Source organism: Poeciliopsis prolifica, unplaced genomic scaffold, assembly GCF_027474105.1.
Source record: "Poeciliopsis prolifica strain line A6 unplaced genomic scaffold, Auburn_PproV2 SCAFFOLD001, whole genome shotgun sequence".
Classification (NCBI taxonomy): Eukaryota; Metazoa; Chordata; class Actinopteri; order Cyprinodontiformes; family Poeciliidae; genus Poeciliopsis; species Poeciliopsis prolifica.
This window is the reverse complement of record NW_026562376.1, coordinates 1,794,882-1,812,842: the sequence shown is the minus strand read 5'-3', so window position 1 is coordinate 1,812,842 and position 17,961 is coordinate 1,794,882. Positions and strand designations below refer to the sequence as shown.

Sequence of the window (17,961 nt, the reverse complement as noted above, 5' to 3'; positions counted from 1 at the left end):
AGATATAAATCAACAAGATTATGTTCAACCTGCTTATTTGATTAAATAAGTTAATTATAAGTTAATAGGTTTCCTGATTTAAAAGTTCAAACATTATTTCTCCCAAGCAATTATGAGAACCAGCGTGTCAAATCAAGGGCGTAAATCCCATCTCATTATTGGGGGGACCATAAACAGGAACATTTCTTCAGAGCATTTTGTGGGGGATTTCAGATGTTCAATAGATGGTCAATATTTTAGGACTGTGGCCTTAAAAGCACAAAAGCTTCAGAGCCAATGCAGATAAAATAAATGAAAAAATCTGAATATGTTTGGAGATTAACTTCACAAATTTTAAACCAAAACTTTTACGTACTCTGATGTTGAAAAGTTGTAAATTTGCACAAAAAATTATCTTCCATGATTAATTAAATTTATTAAAGTGAAATTAGAATATTTTCTTACATTATTTATTTAAGCTTAAATTCCCAGATGTGGATTTCATACATTTACCATCTTGATCTTAGAGGAATTATGGCAGTTTCATTTTTTGCTACAAACACATAATTTTATATAAATTGTCAACTTTGCAGATTTTTCTGACAAATTCAAGCTTGTTTTTTTTTTCTTTTTAGAAATTTCTGAATTTACAATGTCAAAAAATGTTTGTTGAGGTCAAAAACCATGAGTATGTTTTGCTAAAATTACCCCTTTAATAGGGCAAAAAAATATTTTTTATTGCAAATCCAGTAAAAGTAAATTTTTTTAGCTTATTACAAATGTAGGACAACAAAATAGAAAAGAATGAAAAGAAAAAAAGAAACTCAGGTTCTGGTTGAATTTCACATCTGTGCTAAAGGTTTCTTGTCGTTCTTTAATTTTTTAGCTAAATGATAAACTTTGTTCCTAGTTAAAGACCAAACTGCCCAAAACATCCCACATGTGGCCGGCTTAATTAGAGGCAAAGACAGTGTCATAAACTCACAGTGATGTTTGCTTACAAATAACTTACTTCATTTTGCATCCAGCACAGAAAGCTCACTGTCGCTGAGCAAACAAGTCATTTGTCTATTAGCAAGGGAGGAAAAGAGCTAACAAACAAAAACACACGAGCCTCTGTAAATCCATTATCAACACAACTAATTTATGGGCTCTTAAATACATGTCATATAACGTTTATAGTGAAGCTGCAGAAACAGCCGTCAGCGTGTTGAATGTGAGGTGGGAACAGATTTAGAAGATTTAGGGTAATGGAATAATCACTGGGAAGAAGCACAGACAAGCAGAGTCAGGCACCACCACTTGTGGCGACCTTGAATTTCATCAATATCATCAGCTGTGTCTGTTTTTACCAAACAACGGAAAAACACTCAGAGCTTGGAGCCTGGCAGATAATCTCAGGTCGAACAAATTTGAGCCATGATTGCAATGGATTGATTTCATAACGCAGCAAAATAAAGACAATTTCAACAAAAATCAATAGAACAACATGGAGGAGAGCAAAAAGTCTCAAATCTTATTCTTATCTTTGAGAGAAATACTGTAACCTTTGAAATAATTTTCCAGCAATAAGAGAGGAGCTGTGATATGTTTCACACTTAATTGATTTGTTATCTGCTGCCTGCAAATGTTTATAGAGTATATGACTTTTTGTTTGTTTGGGATTTCTCTGATGCGTTGCGTTGCTGTACAGGCAGCGGGGTTGTGCCGCCTCAGAGGTGACGAGAGAAGCGCTGGCGGAGTAAACATCGGTGGTGAAAGGGTCAGACAACCCGTTTGTCTTCATCAACAAAGACTGTGCTGGTGTAAAACTCAGGTTTAACAATCACAAGGCAGAAAACGGCCTGCAAATATGCTGACACACTCGCCGGATCGTCGTTCTCATATTTCACCGTTTCAGCTTCTTTTTTCCTTCTTCTCTCATAATCAGTCTTCCATGTAGTTTGAGTTTCTCCGCGTCTCGCTCACCATCTCTGAGCGGGATTTGTGATCTAAGATCAGTACAGCTGTAATGCCCTTCTCACCGTCTGACAGATGATATAGTCTGCCCTTTGGGCTCCAGCTGCAATGGCTGCAGATCAATACTCACACTGGCAGCCTGTCAACATTCACACACAAAGCCTAACACCCTCAGAGCTTCACCAGCAGGTTGGGACTTTCCAGAACCAAACCTGGTGGTTGTTTGCAACACTAACAGTAGCTATCAGAGGCTAACGGTTAGCAGCAGAATCTGCTAACGGCAGAATCAGAAAGTATGAGATGGTTTAAGTCAAAGTAAAGACACAAAATCTTTCACAACAATCTTACAAATCAAATTGACAGTTTCATCAGTAATTGTTTTGGTCATTGATTAAAGGCCCGTCTCTGATCCTGTACTGCAGCAGGTCATGTTTTATATTTTTTTATTATGGTAGAGTTGCAAAAACAAAATTTGTTAAGAATCTATACTGATAATATTTATATCAAAACTGATATAATTTCACTCATTCAGTTTTGCCCAGAGTGTAGTGACACAAAAACAGACACACTCCTTTCCTTCTTACCTGGTCAAAGTAATAAACTGCTGCTGCTCATTTTCGGCTGAACCGACACCTGGAAAGTACTTCGGTCCGAACCAGAGCCAGACCTTTTTTCAGAGCTTTTTTGTAAGCAGACATAATTCAAAACGGTCAGTAAACTCCTGGACGACATAATATTTCTATCTGTAGAAATATTAGCTTCACAGACATGGACGGTCACAGGTTTGAGTTTTCCCATTGAGATGTGCTTCCCTGAACAGCAGTAAATAGCAGTAAAATATCCGGACAGAACTTAGTGCACAGGTGGTTTCCATCACCAGGCTGCAAGTCTCTGTTGTTTCACAAATGTTTTCCAAAGCAGTCAGGATGACAGGATGCTGGATTTTACACACCTGTAGCCTCTGACAGAAACACCTAAATGTAATGATATGATGAATCCATTCAGTGATATAATTCAATAGCATTTGCAGTCCAGGCAGAAGAAAAACTTTGTCATTTAAATGTGCTTATGAAAAAGACTGCAAAGCAAGGCAATTGTTCAGAAATACTTTCAAATAACAAAGTAAAACCTATTTGTATTCATACTCATTTGCATTAATATTCATTTAGGAGACAAATTCATCACATCGCCTTGCAGGATAAAACCATTTGTAAAACTCAACACAAAAGACTGGATGCACACAGTAATACATAAATTTACTGAATAATGTCACATTATTTATTTTGACAGTAAAATATGTTGCAGGGAAACCAATTCCATGTCAAATAGAGTCGCAGTGCAAAGCAGTTCAATAGCGTCGCTCTCACATATACCGTCTTTTCCAAACACAACCGATGCGAATTGACCTATGCAAATAAACCGTGTCCAAGTAGGATCTGCATTGCCGACTCTCCAGCGCGCGTTGCGTCACTGCTCTTCGCAACATAAATAAAAATGAGATGTATAAATAATGCAATGGCAGATTTGACAGTCAGAATTACTCTGACACCTCTGCACTCAACTTGTCAGCCACTTCCTTCTCTCTCAAGCAGGTTGTAATTTACTGGCTCACAGTGCCATCACAGAATGAATCAATGGCCAATTAAAGAGATCCATGCAAGGTCTCCAGTGCCCTCCAGCGAAGGGCCAGTGGTTAGCTGGGAAAATAAATATGTAAATGCCTCACTAACAGAAAAACATCAGCAAGTTTTTCCCAGCAAGCTGAAGCCACATGAAGAGGAGCAAAGCATTACGATTTGTTCTTAACCTATGCTGAGCCGCAATCTACATAAACCCATTATCATCACGACAGAAAAATGATTTTTACATTTTAAAGTCAAAATTACCAGAATAAAACTCACATCTATGACTTTTATTCTTTGAATTAGGACTTTTAAAATTTGTAATACAGATTTAATCTCAAATTTATCACTTTTATCCTCATAATTATACATTTAAAACTCAGACGTATGACTTTAGGACTCAAAATCATGACTTCTTGATGGACTTTTATTATTTCTTGCACGGTTAAAATCGGCTTCCATATCAAACCCACCAGCAGCCATGAGAAGCTTTAAACACCAGGATGGGACATGTTGATGTTTCCCAACATGGATTAATTATCCGTTGAGTCCAAAGCAAACCATTTAATCACATGCATACTATATTTAATAATTACAGGATGTATGTCAAGTGATGAATACTCCAGTGAATAGAAACGTTTTAAAATGCCTGTTATTGTTTCTGCTTAATTGCACATTTAATCATGCTGAACGCCGTCGAGCCCTTCAGTCTCCTTTGTTCCCTCATTTTCTCCTGCGACATGGAAACCGTATTGATCCTGCCCTGCTCCAGTCTGATTAGAGAGGTGCGGACAAGGACAAAACAACTCTGACACCAAAAAGATGTCAGAAAAAAGAACTAGCACGATGTTTTCCCTGCAGACCAACAAGGAGGTTATGCATGAGCTGGCTTATCTCTGTTAGTGCAGCAAAAGAGAATTCCTTCTATTTAAACCAGAAAAAGACCAATGTCTAAAAGCATGGGTTAAACTTAGAATTAAATCAAACAGGAATCAATAATTTAATCCCTGAATGACAAGAAAGGCAGAGAAACTGGTGAAAGACTGAAATCTGACGGTTTTACATTCAGTGTTTCCTGATTTTTTCAAATAAAATACAATAAAAGACATAGGAGAAAACCGTATAACGTAAGATGTATTACAGCTAAGCTGCTGCTTTATCCTTTCCACCTAAAAAATTCATTTTGGACCTTTCCTTTGAAGTGAGGGCACACGTATTGGAAACATTGTTGAAAAACCAATAAAGATAATGTTGGAAAAAAAGACATTTTTCTAGTTCCATTTTTTAAAAATCCCACAGCATGATGGGATCTATTTATGCCACAAGCTAAGCATCTTTAGCTTCTTTTCTTAAGATCAAATTAAAGGTTACCCGTGCAAACATTCTGAAAAGAAAATTATTGATATGGATTATTTTGGCAGATATGGATTAATTACAGACACATTCATTTAAACAGACAGACTTGCTGTTGCTCACAGAAACACTACGTCCTGTGAATGATGTACAGATTCTCCAGGATGTTTTCCAGAAACAGGCAGGAAGATGAAAGTTTGTTTGTCCATCTCATGAACATAACTCACAGCATAACTCTGCTGCAGATCCCAGGTCGCATAAGCGCATAGATCTGAAGAGGAAGACATCTGTAAACATCTTCATCCCTCCGGCTGAAGCAACCATGACCTGCACCCTGCTGTACGTTCACAAAGGGACTCCTGAACTGTTCCACTGCACAGCTTTGCAGGATTTCTCCTTTTCAGCCAACATTCCTTCATTTACAACCGTTTCACCATAAACGTCTCCGCTGCCTTCACCTCAAGCCACATATTATTTGTGGTTCAGCTAATTCCAGTTAGCTCCTTGAAGCGATGCTCCTATTTAAAGCCTGCTCATCTGGGCCTCAGGTGGCTGTCAGTGTGGCACCTTTACTTTTACACAGTGACTCATTCTCACAGTCAATCAAGGTTTTCCACCTTGTTGCATCTTTATCTTAATCATCTCTGTGCTCAAACATGTTCCAAGTGTTGTGGGGATTTAATTAAAGGCATAGTGGAACTAAAGCATTTTCCCTTCTGAAGCGCCTTGTTAAATAAACAGAACAATGCGCCGCAGATATTAGGGGAAATGTGCTACCAAATCCTCTTGGGCAATTAAAGACTCTCAGTTCCATTTTACCGCCATGTTAGCAGATCATCACAACATCTGGAGGCGCAATGTGGCAGGTGGAAGAAGAAATCTTACCTTTCCCTGGAGACGGAGGAGGCAGGAGGAGAGGCTGCCAGCACCTCAGACGTCAGCTGCTCCAAACTCTGTTAAAACAAACAGTGTCTCACATTCTGCTATCTCAATTAAACATTTTGCTTTTCACAACATTTACACATTTCTTGATGCAAGTATGGAAAACATCTCAGGGAGAAGTTACAATTGTGCTTTCCTTACCTACTTTTATGAATTATATATGTTGACAAACCAAAAGGCATCATTTTTTTTCCGGGACTGTTTGTTCAGTTTTGATTTTAAATGATTCAGTTGAACCACAATTAAAAAACAATATTTGATTATTACTTCTAGTATTATTACTATTATGGGCTTTTCATTCATTAACAGAGGGGAACCAACAGTTGTGTCCACATTTGTATGGTTTTACAAACAGCATTGTGTACGAACGGAGCTCAGCAGAACCTTGGAGGGTTTTTATATGATAAACTTAAAGGGATCGCAGCAGTTTGACTTTATGTCATTAAACAAGAAGATTTGTCAAAAACAAAAGATGATCTTCTTTTTCTCCTTTTTTGTTTTTGAATGTTTCAGGAACCAGCAAAGCAGTAAGATCATTCTGAGGTGGTGTGAGCAGGTTGTCCCTGATGAAGCATCCAGACATTATCAGTTCTTTTTAAGGTGAAGCATCCGACCCGCCTTGAGTTGTCTTCAAATTTTGAGCGAGATTGTTTTCTTCCAGGTTACTCAACTGTGTACGTTTGCAGAATAATCTGTCAACCGGTAAAAGGTGGAAGCCTTTAGAGTTGACCTTGCGTTGTGCAGCAGGACATGGTGTAACAACTCAAACATGGCCGACGTGTCAGGGTGAGAGGGCCAGCCTTGAAAGCAGACACACTTATCCTTTTCACACCAATGTAAACAGCACAAACATGAATTTTTGTCAGAGATCAAACACTCTCAAGAAAATAAAGAACACATGCACTCCCAGCTGCAGAGCCAACAGGAAGACACAGCATATCAAAGCGGCTGCTGCCCAGCATGAGTGATGCTTCTCCATGAGCGTCTTCAGATCAGCCGGGTTGGAGATTTCTGCAGGCTGATTTAGTGCCTCAATCTCGCACAAGAGGGGTCACTTTTCTCTGCACACTTTGACTTATGAGGGCATGGCTGCTATTTTCATTTCCATTTCAGTTTGAGGAATGATGGGAAAAGTTCCAGCCCATCTGTAAGCGCTGTTGCGTAAGCTCACGCAAGGACACAGACACTTTGTTAATACCTTATAGTAATGTGCTTTTGATATGTTTTCTGACATTTTCTATGATTTTGACATATTAGCATATTAATACATATCCAGGAGGACATTTTGAGCTGGGAGGCATTTTCCTTTAAGAAAAACACGATCAGTCAGTTGACTTAGATTCATACTGTATCAGTCGTGACTCAAATAACCAAATTTGTCAAATAGTTCTTTTCAAAGCATCTCAGTTAAATAGCATCCATGTCATTTTGGGGATTTAATTCAAAAAGGGAGACTGATATTATATAGATTAATTCCACACATTAGGATTTTATAGTTGTCTTAGTTCTGGCTCACAATCTTCAGTCTGCAGCCAAAACAATTCAAAGCAAATATATCATTATTAAATTGATTTAACATGCCAATTTTTAATGACACTGGATTCTTGCAGAACCGTTGCTGTAGTAGTTAAACTGAATTTCACACATCATGTCTGTGGCCTGGATCTTGTCCAAGTGATTTTTTTTTTAATGCGATAATGACCTGAAACCATCCAGGTGACATGCTTCTGATTTCTGCCTTCCTAAAATGAGGAATCATCCTTTCCTCATTTTGTTCCATAGTGCATAAGCCCTGATTCATGATGACACTTGATGATCAAAGATCCATTGCAAACATCAAGGTAAAAGTATCTTCTTATGATACTTTTATCTTCCATCAAACTTTCCGTAATCCTTGGATGCAGCATTTATTATCTGAATTAGTTTTGTTGAATGAAGGCTTAGGTTTTTTATTTCCTCTTGCAGAAATTTTTGTTTGCACCATTTTTCTGAATTTTAATTTCTTTCATAAAGGACAGTGCATATTAATTAAGACGAATACATTAAAACAAATATGGCAAATTTAGCCACTGGGGTCAAATTTCATCTGTAGTCCTCTGGCAGGTTGTTTACTCCATTTGATTGCTTGTGTTTGCAACCCTCACATGTTGCAGCATCATTCGCCATTTGCTGCACATTTGCAGCTTTCAGCCACACAGATCTGAAATCCTTTGCAAAGCTTTAGAATCTCCTGTAACGCCTCAGAATCATCTCTCCATGTTTTACCTGTCATGTCAGCCAAACTAAATGTCTGAGGTTCAAACAGGACAAAACATCTTTGAATTCTAACAACAATGTTTTTCTGATTCACCTCATGTGATTTCTGCCTGTTTGTGATTTCTGTTATTTTACCTGTTTTTATACATGTTTGTGACTGATTATTCCTCCTCAACCGTATTTTTAAAATATATTTGATTCTTTTATTTTTATTATTTATATGCACAGCATTTATTTGTATTAATAAATTAATATCTTTCCAAATACGTAAAAGAAAAACATTTCTGCCATCGATGGATATTCTAATTTTTTCACACCTGTTGATCAGGCTCTTTCTTTGGAATTGAGTGAGATATATTAAAATTTCAGTTATTTAGACAAATTTGGATGCAAAGGAAAAAATAAGTTGATTCTCAGAGGTTTACATTTTTTATTTTTAAAAAAATGATTCAAACTTCCAATCTGTTGCTCCTTTTCCCAGCCGACCCAGAAGCGATGAAATAAAAACAGTGAGGTCAGATGATGATAGGAAATCAAGATTATGAAGAGCAGAAGTTATTTCTAACCAGCAGAGGAGAAAACTTGCCGACCTCAGAGCGAACGGAAAGCAGAACAAAGCAAAGAGGGACACAGGCAGCAAAAACAAGACCGTTTGTTCCTCCCATTTGCAAATTGAATTAATCAGGACGCCATTGACGCACTGTGTAACAAGACAAACATAATTAGATTACATCATTACTCCTCATCATTATACGCTCGCTTCCTTCTCTCTCCCCGGGGAACCATGAACAGCCAACTGGATCGGCAGCTCTGCACCGTGGCCACAGCGAAAGCAAGATGGCTGGCATCATTTATTTAACACAACGATTGAATGTGTGAGCGAGTCAGAAGAAAGAAAGATGAAGTCTCTGATCATCAGAGGGTTTGTAACCGTCCGAAAGCTACAAATAGTACAGTATGGCCTGAGACGTAATCCCTCTCCCTGTGAGCTATATTTACCATGTGTGGTCACTTCTGTGATCTGTGAGCGTGCGGCTTGATGTTGGCCTGAGCAGCAGCCATGATGACGGGCAGTTATCTTCGGCTGCATGCATGGCATTCTGGGATACGCAGGCAGAGAATTTCTGACAGCACTGAGGAAGTTCACATCAAGCTTAAACATAATTCCTCAAGACCTGACCTTGGCATTCCTGCTAAAGTCTCATCATTGTCTGAGCAGAGACAAAATAATATGCAAAAACAAACATTTACACTCAGAAGATTATTACATTATACTTTGGGTAAAATACGTGGCTTTGCAATTAGGACTCCAGCAAAATAAATAACCTTGTTTTAATATGAAGGTAGAAAAAGGGACGAGGTGTTGAAAAGCTGCTCCGGTGCTGTGTGCTGTAATGGGCGATCATCTTTCTATTGGGAGGGAGCGCAGCCCTGCAGCTGTGGCGCTCAGAGCCTGCACAGCTGTGGCGGAGGGAGGAGGTGTCAGCAATGCTTGGCACTCATCGCCGAGTCAGCTGGGAACGGCTGGCTTCCCTTCAAATGAGCGTTAGAACATATGATGCACTGCTAGAGACGTGTGGAGCACGGTGTGGCGCAGTTTTAAAATCATCTGACTTTTTTTAAATCAGGAAAACAGATTGCAGCAAAAAAGGCTAAATCCAATCTTTTTGATGGGATTTTTATAAGTTAAAGAAATTGATATAAATTCCTCAATTTAAGAGTCTTCTTGAGAGTTCTTGCAGTCTGTGGATAAATAATTCCACCCTTCGTTTAACTTCCTGTACGTTATGTGAAGAACATGCTGCAGGGAGCGTTGCCATCCATCCCATACTCAATCTTCTTTTGCACAAATTGATAAATGGAGACATAAGCATGCTTAATCTCTGTTCCACGCCAGTCTGGGTAGGGGGACAGTGAAATTGAAATGACAGGACGTGGAACGAAGCACGTCCGGGGGAAATGGAGGCATCACTCCTTCGTTTATAGAACTGACAAGATATTGATCGCTCTTCCTCCAGGCCCTGAGATTGGGGGGAAACTTTCACCCATCTGCGCGGCCTATCTGTGGGCTGCGGTGCTGCTGACGCTGCTGAGCCGCCACAGCCTGAAGGGGAATCTAAACCACCGCCGTCTGTAGAAACTGCTCTCCATTCCTCATTCCTTCCCCATCTCTTTGCTCTTTTCATTCAAAAAATCTCTGCAGCAAGCAGCACGTCGGTTCAGATCTCAAACACTTCTCAGTCTTTTCATCACATTTTTCTCAGGCCATATCCTCTCCATCATAATTACGGTCTAGCCATGGATTTTATTCTGCTGAAAGAGAAAAGCTCAGATTCAAAACTCTCGACAGCTCGATGGCTGAGGTCAAATTCTTCCTCGTTCTTGTTTCTGCATATATACACTACAGACCAACAGTCTGCTGCAGCTGTACTTTTTCCCTGCATTCAACACTATGAGTAAAAGGCATAAGAGGAATTATGAAAGCAATGCAGAAAAGCAGCTGAAATCTACATTTATGTTTTTAATTTAACCATCAGTGCTGTGATTAAGTTTTTGCTCCCTGCAGATTTCTTCTGTTTTTGTTTTGTGTCACACTTCCATGTTTTACATAATGAAGCTAATTTTATAATCAGGCATAACGTGGTTTAAAACAAAAAGCAGTTTTCAAATGATAATTTACTAATTAAGGGAAATTAGCATGAGTGGTTTGGATAGCTAAATGAAAAAATAATTGCCTCCCTTGATTATTAAAGAATTAAATGATCAACCACATTTTCATAACAGCTTAGCTCAGTTTGACTAGCCACACAAGTCAACCAAAATACATGAAAAGGCAATAAATCCTTCTATCTATAGAGATGGAAAATGTTTATCAGTCTGGACATGGTTGCATAGTTATTTTTAAGGGTTTTGGACTCCAGAGAATGCAGTGAAAACTGTTATTCAGTAATCATGGAGCAGTGGGGAAACATTACAGAACGGCTGACCAACCAAAAGATTATGGCTGATTCATCCAGGAGAGCAGCAGCGGCTCCGTTCAGACGGCAGGAACGTTCTTCTCAGCAGTGTGAACCGCCTGATTCAGATCAGGTCTGTTCCACTTCCATATGCGAAACTAAACAGTAACCAGTAGCTCTCCGAATGTCTGAACGGTCGTCGCATTTTATCCATCTTTTACATCATTGACCAAAGACATGCATCATAATTCATCAGCAGAAGTAGCCAGACGATAAATCTGGGCATAAACAATGGCTGAAAATGATAATGAAACGATGAAAGCAGTCTGAGTTAGTGAACGCACCACAACCCAACCACCCCACTCCTCCACATCCAAACAGAACCGGGTCAGAAGGTGCAGCTCCACTGAAAGCCGTTGCTGTTAGTTGTTAGCATTTCATCAGCTTCCTTCATCTGCTGACCGTGCTGTCGCTCTCGGCAATATTACTAACTATCCACAGATGGCGGCCATCTTTACTGTCGTAAAGAGAGCGTAGCGGCAGCCATCTTTAGTGGCATAAAGAGAGCGTTGCAGCGGCCATCTTTAGTGTCGTAAAGAGAGCGTTGCAGCGGCCATCTTTAGTGTCGTAAAGAGAGCGTAGCAGCGGCCATCTTTAGTGTCATAAAGAGAGCGTTGCAGCGGCCATCTTTACTGTCGTAAAGAGAGCGTTGCAGCGGCCATCTTTAGTGTCGCAAAGAGAGCGTAGCAGCGGCCATCTTTAGTGTCATAAAGAGAGCGTAGCGGCGGCCATCTTTAGTGTCATAAAGAGAGCGTAGCAGCGGCCATCTTTAGTGTCATAAAGAGAGCATAGCGGCGGCCATCTTTAGTGTCATAAAGAGAGCATAGCGGCGGCCATCTTTAGTGGCGTAAAGAGAGCGTAGCGGCGGCCATCTTTAGTGTCATAAAGAGAGCGTAGCGGCGGCCATCTTTAGTGGCGTAAAGAGAGCGTAGCAGCGGCCATCTTTAGTGTCGTAAAGAGAGCGTTGCAGCGGCCATCTTTAGTGTCGTAAGCAGAGCACTGGTGGGGGACGACTCCGTTCTTCCTCTGCTCAAGTGGGTCATTTCGGGGTCGTAAACTGATCGCATTTTACTAGTGGCATAAACAACCACACAGAACAATTTGGATTTCAGCAAAAAATAATTGGAAGTGATTATCAAAATGATTGCAGGCTTCACTGCTTCAGTGAGGGTCAGAGGTCATGATTCAACAACAGAATAAGACTGGGCAGAAATCGGATCCATGGGAGAGTTGTGACTCCTTCTCTGTTTCTGGTCAGAAAAACAACCAACCATTTATCAGGCTGAGGGAGTCAATGGTTTGGACAGATTCTTTTTCCTTTATCAGCCAAAGAAAAATGCGGCTATTTTTGTCTGATATCAAAATTTGCTAAATGATTTTAAACATTTTAAGAGCGACCAAACGAAAAAACGATGGCCTAATACTTTCTCACTTTACTACTCAAGCAGCAAGGATGCTTTAGAAAACACATATCTGAAAAAATGTAATGAAATTATTTTCCCGTTCACTTCAGACTCTGTCTGATATTAAAATTTAAATGAGAAAACATGCAGCTTTTTGTTCCAACTTTGGTCCAGCAAACTGTAAAACTTCAAAGCAGAATCTGCACGAAGGAGCAGTAGGTAGTTATTGGAGTGAATTGCTGTGTAATTCAAGACCGTAGGAGTCTTGCCTGAGCTCTTATAGCAGCGTTATGGGAGTCGAAGTTAAACTGGGCGGCTGTGGGGGGGCGACCAGCCTGTGGCAGGGAGCCAACCGCGTGCCATTGCTGACTGCAGAGATGCATGCCAAGAGGTTTGCGCAGAAGTTAAATTTTAAACAGCAGGACAGAATTCAGGGAATATTTTAAGTCTCTGAATTAAGCAAATATAGCTGTCGACAGAATTACAGTAAAGTAATCAACATGCAAGGAAATTAAATCCTTGCTTTATGTGAGTACCTTGGCGTTCCAGTGTCATCCCACTTTTGGATGAATCTCTGCTTAAATGAATGGTTAATCGTCGATAATGGAGTCAGGATCCTAAATGTGCCCAAAAGTTAACTGAGTTAACTGGGACATAATCACAACACTGATCCAGATCTCATAAATTAGACAGAAACATTACAGCATACACTTTTCATTGATTTCAATAAAGTATCAGAACGTGACTCGGATCATAACCAAAAACAAATGTCTCTGCATGTGACCCTGCAGCGTCGCAGGCCTCCCATAAACACACGTGATAGAAAATGACCCTGAGGTCAGCTGTGTGTTGATGAGGAAGAGTTATGCCCACTCTGCTCCACCCAATGAAACTCACTGTCAGCTCACACACCATCACTCATCTGCGAGAGCCGTGCAGTTAAACGTTGAACATCATGGGAGAGCAAATCACCACAACGGCCACGCTACTTCACCATCAAAGCAACCACCGTAAACTGGATCATAAACTGCCCTACATTAATCTCCAGTCACTCCAAAATGAACATAAAATTGGTGGTGAGAGGGTTGTTTTTCTCTGCATATATGGAGTGTGTGAGCATAGAAGGCATTTCATTCATATTTGTATATTTTACATAAAAAAATATAAAAACTTATGATTAATTCTTTAACTGAAATGCAATCTACCCAGATGGACAAGTGATCACAACTATTTAACAGCTCTATTTATGAGTTGCAGTGGAGGGCTCTGTTAACTGTAAAGCTAGCTGTGCTAATCCTAAAGCACTAAATATAACATTAGTTCTGCTAACGCAAAGTAATGATACCAACATAGTACTTTTTGGAAGCTAATGCTAAAGCGCTAATTTCAACCATGTTCACACTTCGCATGCTGCAATGACATGTGATACATGACCCAAATTTATTACCTCCGTTCAACAAGGTTGTTTTTCAGGAAGTGATTCTTTAAAACAGACTTTTCATTTCACTCTTGGTTTCAGTTTTATAGTTGTTGAGTTTCTTCAACTCTGTTGGTGATTTTGCCTCATTTACCACAGAAAGGCTTCGTTCAGAAAACACGTAGAACATCAGTGACTTTTAAATTGTTTACTGTCATTCTACAGGAAGTCGTTCTGGGTTCACAAATATCATTTTCTGCAAATCATAATCTGTGTAGAACACAAGAAGTTTCAACAAAAAGGTCCCCAAAACAATTCATTTATGTGAATTTTTGCATAAATTTGGTCAACACCTCTATTTGTTCGTTCATGAAAGAGTTGACATTGTGTTGTATACTTCATCTGCTCATTTGTCGTAGACTTCCCTCTTGCCCAAAGTTTCTTTACAAAGTGGGAGAAAAGAGAATTGCTGTGTCAACAAACTTCAGATTAAGAGCATGAAAATAAATATCTAACTTAAAAAATTCTTAGCAGTCAATAACAAAAACTTCCTCGCAGATGTTGAACTTTGATAAAGTGAAAGTTTACTAAGCTGACAAATAAATTAGTGCTTTAAGATTTAGGTGGAAAGACAAATTTAAGAGCAATAAATGCTTTCAAAGACCCAACACTGACAATGTTTTAAAATGTAAAAAAAAATACTACCCCTTAAATGAGTTGTTACATGGAGAACTACAGAAATTGCTCAATAAATAAGCAAAACACCAACTAACATAGCTACATTTAATAAATAATTTGATAATATGTAAATATAATTTTCTCACACATACCATTTTAAACCTAGTATCTTATTTTCTAAGCTGAAATGATCCCCAACTCTTCTGTAGTTTAGCTTCAATTCTCCATGTTGCAGAAGATGCAGCCTCACTTCTCCAGGCTGGGGTCAAGTAATTAAAACTTTTAAAACAGTTAATTATGCTTGCAACAATATTACTTCACGGTATCAACAAATTGTTTCCTGACAGTTATTTCTCCTTGCTTTCAATCTCCATTTTGGTGGCAGTTTATGTGTGGGAGGTAAATAAACAGATGGACTCTGAGGAGGAATGGAAAATGCAAAGCAAATGCAAAATAAAACACTACAATATTTAAATTGCATAAATGAAAATGCAAAATTAAATTTCAACAAGAAATTTTGCCCTTAAACAAGATAATGTCTAAATTCACCAAAGCTGTTTATTCCACATGCCAGAGAAACACATTCGTTACTCATATGCCCTGATTCATTAATTATGCAACATTACAACTGCGTGCCATTGAAGGGTTCTTGTTTAAAAGTATGTACACATATTCTAATTGAAAACCTGGGATCCCAGAAAAGAGAGCCGCCAGCTTTCAGACTGCTGATGACAAGAAACTAACAATTTATCCCAGACAGCCTGCCTGTGGCAACAGATGATGATCAAAAACCTTCTGTCTTCTACCACCATCCCACTGCCAGGTTTTCAGTGTCAAATGCCAAATGCCTACGCAGTTTCAGTTGGCACTGCAGATGCTTTGTATTTATTCTCACATATTTACAGCCAACAGTAAAATATCCAACATCCAGTAATATTCTAAACCTTCCATCCACCCACCATACCAACAGTAACGTCACAGTATTTTAATTCCTCCTGGCTGAGGAACTTGAGGTTTGCTCCTCTTCCTCACAGTTTAACGGTTTGGAAACGTCTGGAGCTGCAGCTTAACTCCACAGAGACGAAGCAAAAACACATCCACCGGTTCATCCAGCGGTTCATCCAGCGGTTCATCCACCGGTTCATCCAGCGGTTCATCCAGCGGTTCATCCAGCGGTTCATCCACCGGTTCATCCACCGGTTCATCCACCGGTTCATCCACTGTCATCAATGCATTCTATTTTATATACACAGCAGATAGTCGTCCCGTTATGTTTGAACTGACTGAACTTCTGTCCTAGTTTTACCGATCACTAAAATGATCGGTAAAACCTTCAGCTTCATTATCAACGAACATGCAGAAACCTTGGGTTCAACTTCCTTCTCCTCCTACATTTCATGTGTCTTCAATAACTGGCCTCCATTAGAGTCTAGCTGCCAAGTTAAACTCACTTCAGAAACCAGTCAGTGAGTTTGTCTTTGGAGGTTATTTTATTGATCTGAAGAATCGTTTCATCTTTAGATACAAGTTTTCTATTTTTATTTCACAGCAGGTGGTTCACAAAACACGCGCAGCTTTAGGTAATAATGTTTGGAACAGTCAATATTGGTTCATTCAGCTGTTAGTTTCATCATGTTGGCCATAAAGACTAGAATAAGGCCTTATTTCAATAAGTTTTATCAAGTACTTTGCTGTTTCCCCCAAGTTGAGCAGGGCAGAGAAAGAGTTGGTCCTTCATTTTCCAAAACAAACTCCTCCTTGCTAGAACTCCTTGAGGCCACTGCAAGGCATGTTTGGAGGCAGAATAACAGCTTTAGAGTTTCCAGGGAGTAAAGAGAACAGATTGTCACCACAGCCAGCAGGTAACACTCCTGATTTTCAGTCATCTCAAGGGGTTTGATTGGATCCAGGTTGGTTGTCCGTGGTATAAGTGTGTGTGTGTGTGTGTGTGTGTGTGTGTGTGTGTGTGTGTGTGTGTGTGTGTGTGTGTGTGTGTGTGTGTGTGTGTGTGTGTGTGTGTGTGTGTGTGTGTGCGTCTTTGTGTCTTGGTTGTCCAACATGAATACATTTTGCTGTTCTCAGCCAAAGCATTCCAGGTTGGCCTCTAACTGCTGATCTGCTGCCCTCGTCATGGAAGATTTTCCATCCTGATCCAGCATCCAATCAAACGCATCTGCAGCATTCACTCTGCCAAAAATTATCCATCTCCTGCAAACGCACCCAGACCCGCTACAGCATCTGTCAGGACAGTACCGATGCCAAGGAGGTGTGCAGCTGTGCACCTGTCAACCCGCACGCAAATATTTTTGGAGACACATCCACCAGAGACACAGAAGGAGCCACTGGCTGAATCCGACTGGAGGTGGAGGAGGACCCAGAGCGGTGGCAAAGGCACAACCTGACGAGTCCATGTTCACAGAAAAAGTTTTCTGCAGCTTGAAACTTCAAACATTGCCTGACATCAGAAAAAAAAACTATCTTTGAGATGCAACTGATTTCATTTCAATTTGAAGGAGCTGAAATGCTGACAATTTATTAATTAAATAAAATGCTTTGATGTGAAGCCACAAGACAAGATAATGTATCCTGCTCCTCCTCCACAGAACACACAGATTCTCCCTCATCCATTCTGACATGTTGAAGGAATAAGTGGAAACAAGTTGAAGAGGGAATAACAAAACTACACGCCCAACTCAAATAAAAGATGTACCATTAAGGCTTAAACCTCCTCAGGATTTTTTCCCAAATAGCCCATCAGCTTTAAGTAATGCTGTAGTGGATATATGGTTGATAAAAATCTCTATTATTTTACTTCTGTTCCACGCTTGTGAATTGAGGTAATAGACAAGCTGGTTGCAGTCTCTGGGAATTAAAGTGGGGTTTGGGGATGGAGGATGGGGACGTGATAAGTGTGGACAGGGAACAGCGAGCAGCAGATGAAATATGTGCCTGGAAAACATAATTAGCAAAAAATGGATGTCATATAAAAGTCTGTCCCACTGCAGTGCGGAGGACAATTCTCTACTACAGAATGCCAAACACACGTCCAGCAGAACAAAGCAAGTCGGCTCTTTTTTCTTCCTTATGCACCAAACGTGGAGAGGAGATTACTGTATGTCTGCAGACTGGCTATAGAAAGACATTTAACTCTGTTCTGCAGAAACTCTACAGGGCATGGAGTAAATGTTTAGAGAGGGCAACTCAAAGTGATCACAAGTTGACCCAGTGTGCCTTCTTCCCATAGAGCGGTTCTGTTTCTGAAGAGATGAAAGAGCTGCTTACATTTTACAACTCCTTCAAAATGAGCCGCACTGCAACATTTCCACCACGGCAAA

The 17,961-nt window shown here is 39.8% G+C and overlaps 1 protein-coding gene across 1 annotated transcript in view; it reads right to left on the bottom strand.

Moving 5' to 3' along the window:
- tspan9a (tetraspanin 9a) overlaps positions 1–17,961 on the bottom strand; it is a 187,441-nt gene that overhangs the window by 136,724 nt on the left and 32,756 nt on the right. Inside the window, exon 3 of the mRNA XM_055027638.1 lies at positions 5,799–5,866. The gene's annotated coding sequence lies outside the window, so the exon portion shown is untranslated. The remainder of the gene's footprint in view (positions 1–5,798; positions 5,867–17,961) is intronic.